Below are 6,254 nucleotides of genomic sequence, written 5' to 3' on the forward strand. Positions count from 1 at the left end.
TTCCGGTGAGGGTTCGATGCTCGATTCCTTGTTCCCGGCTTTCATGAGCTATCTTCTTCTTGCAAGTCTATTTGTACTTCATTTTTATAATTTGAATTAGTGAAATCCAATTCATATTTGTTCTTGAAGGATTTATTTACTTTTCACCAAGTAGGTAGAAACATCTTAGCATGTAGTTGCATTCATATAGATAGGTTGCATTTCATACATTTTTGTTAGGTACCAGACAAATGACACAGCAAAATATAGAGATGAAAATTAGAAATTTGTATAGAATATGAAAACAATTGAATAATTTTCTTTGAGAATTATAACTTCTCTCTATCACAAGGAGACTATAATAATACTCTTTCTTGACAAAAGGAGAACACACTTCTCTCTATATATATAGAAGAAAACTACTCAAAGAAATATTATGTTATTCTCTTTGGATGACTTGATTGAAATGAATTAAAGAAAAACTCAATTTATAGGTGAGTCTCTTCAATATGAACCATCCGTCAATTAGAGGTATATAATTCTTCTCTTTTTCAACCACTAAAATTCTAAGGTTATAAACTAAGATTGTTTATTACCTCTCATTTTATTTAGTTATTATTTATTTATATATTTTCTAAAATTAGCTTTACTAATTTTCACAGATTTCACCTTTCTCTTTCTCTGCTCTACGCTTAAAACCTGGAATTCTTGCTTATAATTGTTTCTTTCTGTGCTGATAAGCTGTGCTCTGCTGAAGCGTGTCTCTGTAGCTTGTGTGCGTCTTTGTGCTTAGAATATCAATATGCTATTTAGTTACTTGGGATATGAATCGAACAGTGTTTTCTTCGTTAGTCATGCTGTGATTGAGCTCATAATTTATCATTACTTTGAATAATTTGACTTTCAAGAATTTTGTCATATTCGAATAAGGCTCTATATTTATTGGTTCCGGCATCAGAATGTCATCGTCGAGGCCAAGCCAATCATCCAGCAGTTAACTATGGATGCAAAGCTCCATCCAAACTCTGAGGAGTCCGGTAGTTCCTTTGACAACTCGAATTCGGTGTGGTTGTCTTCCGGTACAAGCCAACATGTGACAGGGTCACAGCAGCTTATCTTCATCATATGCAGAATGGAAAGTTCGTCCTGCCCTTTGGGTGCTTGCTAGCTTTGGATGAGAAGACATTTAGGGTCATTGCATACAGTCAGAATGCATCTGAAATGCTTACCATGGTTAGCCATGCTGTCCCAGGTGTTGGTGATCACCCTGCTCTTGCCATTAGCACCGACATTCGGACTATTTTCACGGCCTCGAGTGCTGTTGCTTTGCAAAAGGCCCTTGCAGTTCTGAAGGTTTCCCTTCTTAACCCCATTTTAGTTCATTGCAAGACTTCTGGGAAACCCTATGCAATTGTTCATCGTGTTACCGATAGTTTGATCATTGATTTTGAGCCTGTTAAGCCTCATGAAGTTTCCATGACTCGGCCAGAGTGCCCAATCTTACAAGCTTGCAGCAAAAGTAATAACTAGATTGCAGTCTTTGCCCAGTGATAGCATGGAAATGCTTTGTGACACCATGGTTCAAGAAGTTTTTGAGCTCACGGGTTATGACAGGGTGATGGCTTTAAATTTCATGAGGATGATCATAGAGGGAAGTGATTGCTGAGGTTGCAAAGCCAGGCCTTGAGCCATATCTGGATTTGCACTATCCAACCACTGATATTCTCCAAGGTCTATATGATAGTTGATTGTCATGCAAAGCATGTGAAGATGCCTCAAGACCCCAAAGTTTTCATTGATTTAACTTTATGCGGTTCAACTTTAATAGCTGCTCATAGTTGCCACTTGCCACTTGCAATATATGAATTCAATTGCTTCCCTGGTTATGACAGTTGTGGTCAATGATAATGAAGATGGGGATGGATCTGACGTTGTTCAGCCACAAAAGTGAAAGAGACTTTGGGGTTTAGTAGTTTGCCATAACACTACTCCAAGGTTTGTTCCCTTTCCTCTAAGGTAGGTTTGTGCATTTTTGGCTCAAGTATTTGTCATCCATGTGAATAAGGAATTAGAGTTAGAATATCATATTGTTGAGAAGAACATCCTACGCACGCACTCTTGTGCGATATGCTGATGCGAGATGCACCCCTTGTTATTGTATCACAGAGGCCTAATATAATGGATCTTGTGAGATGTGATGGAGCAGCACTCTTGTATAGAGACAAGGTATGGAGATTAGGTGTGGCTCCAAGTGAATCTCACATAAGAGAGTTAGCTTTATGGCCCTCTAAGTGCCATAAGGACTCCACAGGTTTGAGTACAGATAGCTTGTCTAATGCAGGCTTCTTAGGAGCTGCTGCTCTTGGTGACATTGTTTGTGGAATGGCAGTTGTGAGAATTTCTTCCATGGTCGTAGTTTTCTGGTTTAGATCACACACTGCTGCAGAAATCAGATGGGGTGGTGCAAAGTATGAACCTGGTGAAAGCGATGATCCTACAAAGATGAGTCCAAGATCATCATACAAGGCTTTCCTTGAAGTTGTGAAGGGAAGGAGCTTACCATGGAAGGACTATGAATAAATGAGATTATGGATATAAGCACGCAAGCTATTGATACAAGACTAAATGGTTTGAAGATTGAAGGGATGCAAGAACTACAAGCAGTGACGAGTGAGATGGTTGGATTAATTGAAACAGCATCAGTGCTAATTTTGACAGTTAATGTTGATGGGATGGTCAATGGATAGAACACAAAGATTGCTGAGTTGACAGGGCTTTCAGTTGAGGAACTATTGGAAAGGATTTACTTATATTGGTTGAGAATTTTTCAGCAGAGAGAATCAAGAAGATGCTGGACATGGCACTACAGGGTATGTTTTTTTTTTCTATTCCTTTTGGCTATCCATGAATGTTGCATTGATGAAGAATTAACAAAAATATACCTACAATCTCAGATTTCCATATTCTCTATAGATCATTTATTTATTTGTTTTGTTACTTTGAAATTAGGTAAAGAAGAAAAGAATTTCCAATTTGAGATCAAAACACAGTGAGAAGATAGTCATGGACAAATTCACTCGAATTGAAGGTGACTATAGGGCGATTGTATAGAACCCACACCCATTGATCCCCCCAATATTTGGCACAGGTGAATTTGGCTGGTGTTGTGAACGGAATTCAGCCATGACAAAGATAATTGGATGGAAGAGAGATTATGGGATGGATAAAATATTTGAAAAATAAATTAAAAAGAAAACAAAATCAATTTGAGTAAACTACTAAAATAGTACTTGGAAATACGTATTGCTGATAAAATGAATCCTAAAAAATACTAATGACAAATAATTTCTCGAAATATTTAAAAATACGACAAAAAAATTAGATATTAAATATTCTAAAAAATAACTTCAGATATTAAAATTGGATAAAAAAATTTGCAATCATTATTAGAAAAATAAAATATTATCTTTAAAATTTGATAATTTTTTGTCAAGTGAATTTTTTTTTATTATGAATGATCACATTTTTTTAAAAAATAAAAAGTTTCTATACTATTTTGAATTGTTGAGGGAGATGAATACTTGATATTACTACACCAAAACAATCACTAGAAGAAGAAAGAATTGCATTATAAAGTTGAAAGGTCTCTCGGGAGAGTAGATAGAAGATGAAGCAGAATTGGGGGAAAATACAGTAGAATTTTGCAAAAACTTCTATAAGGAAGAGGGAAGCACCTATGATTATATCAACACACGCAACAACTACCCTTCCATCAATGAAGAAAAATATATTAGCTCTACCACCCCAATAGAGAGTGAGATTAAGCGAGCCATATTTAACATAAAATTCCCTAAGGTAGCGTTTGTTTTGAGGTACTGAGACAGAGACTGAGAGACTGAGATTCAGTATTGTGTTTGTTAGTTCAGAGACTGGTACTAAAATTTCTGTCTCTGTCTCTAAAATTTCAGTATTTCAGTACCTCCAAAAAGTAGGGACACAGGGGACTGAAATTTTTAGAGATGGAGACTGAAACTTTAATAACATTTTATACCTAAAATAGTTTCATTTCAATTAATTAATTCCAATTTTACCCTTTGTGCAAATTAAATTAGAGTTTCATTCTTGTTTCAATTCCTGTCTCCCATTTTGCACCAAACAGAATACTGAGATTTATTTCAATCCCTGTCTCTTAGTCTCTGTCTCTCAGTCTCAGTCTTTCCGTCTCTGTCTCTCCACCAAACGCTACCTAAAGGCTCCTGGCCAAATGGGTTCCCATCCTTGTTCTACAAAGATAATTGGAAGACTATTAAAAGGAATGTTATTCACCAATGAAAAAAGTTTGGTTGGATCCTAATTTGATTGAACATCTAAATAAGACTTTGATCGCCCTTATACCCAAAATATAGATGCCAGAGCACATCTCTCAATTTTGTCCTATTGCATTGTGCAATGTTTGCTACAAATGCATGACTCAAATCTAAGTAGAAAGAATAAAGCTAGCTTTGGAGAACCGAATTATCCCTTATCAATCTAGTTTTGTACCTAGTCGAAGAATCCAAGATAATAAAGAAAGTCAGAAAAAAAGAGCTTTTATGTCAATAAAATACGACTTCGAAAAAGCATATGATAGTTTAATATGAGAATTTATTCAGGACTGTCTTAAAGAGTTTGGGATTCTAGATAAACTCAGCAAGATCCTTATGACTTGTATCTCTATAGTCACTTATAATGTTCTTTGGAATGGAAGAAAAACAAAAGATTTCACTCCTTCAAGAGGTATTAGACAAGGGGAACCAATATCCCCTTACCTCTTTATCATAGCTATGGACAAGCTCTCTCAAGCTATAAAGGACAGCGTAGGGTGTTTATGATTTGTTAATCCAAAAACCAAACTAGTTTTATGGTTAACCAAAAATATAGTATTGGTTAATTAACCAAATTGGTTTTACATGATGAAATCGGTTATTAACCGGTTAGTGAAATTTAAAATCGGTTTTTAACCGGTTATTAAAGTAAAAATCGATTTTAAAAAATAACCGGTTTTTACACAAAAAATTAGTTTTTATGCTTAAAAAATTGGTCTTTATACCATAAAATTGGTTTTTACATGTAAAAATAGATTTTTACACAAAAATTAATATTTTTACATAGAAAGACCTAAATTTTCAAACCTTTTTATAATTGAATTTTTTTAATATAATTTTTTTCTTTTTAAATGATACGAGTAACATTTGTAAATAATGAAATCACTTCCATTGCTTTCGTTCCTTTTTCTTTCTTATCTCTTTTCAGCATTTTCTATAAATAATTTTTTCTAATATAAATAATTTTCTTTCTAAATGATACGAGTAACTTTTTCTCATCTCCTTCTTTCCATCTCTCTCCTTTTCTCTCCCCCTCCTCTTCTCTCTTCCTTCTCTCTCTCTTTCTCCCCTTCCCCTCTTTCTCCCCCTCTCCTCTCTTTCTCTTCCTCTCTCTCCCCTCTCTCCCATCTTTCTCTCTCCACCCTCCTCTCTCTCCTCTTCTCTTCCTCTTCTCTCTCTCTCTCTCTCTCTTTTCTCTCTCTCCCCCTCCTCTCTATCTATCTCTCTCTCTCCCCTTTTCCTCTTTCTCCCCCTCCCCTTTCTTTCTCTCTATCCTTCTCTCCCCTTCTCTCCCCATGCTCTCTCTCTCTCCCCTTCCCTCTTTCTCTCTCCCCTCCTCTCCCTCTCTCCTTCTCTCTCATCTCTCTTTTCTCTCTCTCCTTCTCTCTCTTTCTCTCTCCACATCCACTCTCTCCCCTCTCCCTTTCTCTCTCTTTGTCCCATTTCTCTTCCTCTTTCTCTCTCTTCTTCTTCTCTCTCTCTCCTATCCTTCTTTTCTCTTCTTATCTCTCTCTTTTTTTCTCCTCCTCTTTCTCTTCTCTTTTGCTTTAGAGAGAAGAGGAAAAAAGAGATAGAAGAGGGATAGAGATTGAGAGAAGGTTGATAGAGAAAGAGAAAAGAGAGAGTAAGAAAAGAAAGAGGAGAAGGAGAGAAAAGGAAGAGAGGAAGAGGAGGAGAGAGAGAAAATAGGAAAGAAAGAAAGAAGAAAAAGAAAGAGAGAGGAGCGAGAGAGAGAAAAAAGAAAAACAGAGAGAGAAAGAGAGGGGAGGAAAAGAAGAGAGAGAGAGAGAGAGAGAGAGAGAGAGAAAGGAAGGAGAGGAGAGAGAGAAAGAGAGAGAAGGAAAAAGAGAGGAGAAATGAGAGAGATATGGGAGAGAGAGAGAGGAGAGGAGAGGAGAGGAGAGGAGAGGA

The 6,254-nt window shown here is 36.4% G+C and overlaps 1 pseudogene; it reads left to right on the forward strand.

Annotated features, from left to right (window-relative positions):
* Positions 647 to 3,087, forward strand: LOC107633609 (annotated as a pseudogene).

Source organism: Arachis ipaensis, chromosome B03 (assembly GCF_000816755.2).
Source record: "Arachis ipaensis cultivar K30076 chromosome B03, Araip1.1, whole genome shotgun sequence".
Lineage (NCBI taxonomy): Eukaryota > Viridiplantae > Streptophyta > Magnoliopsida > Fabales > Fabaceae > Arachis > Arachis ipaensis.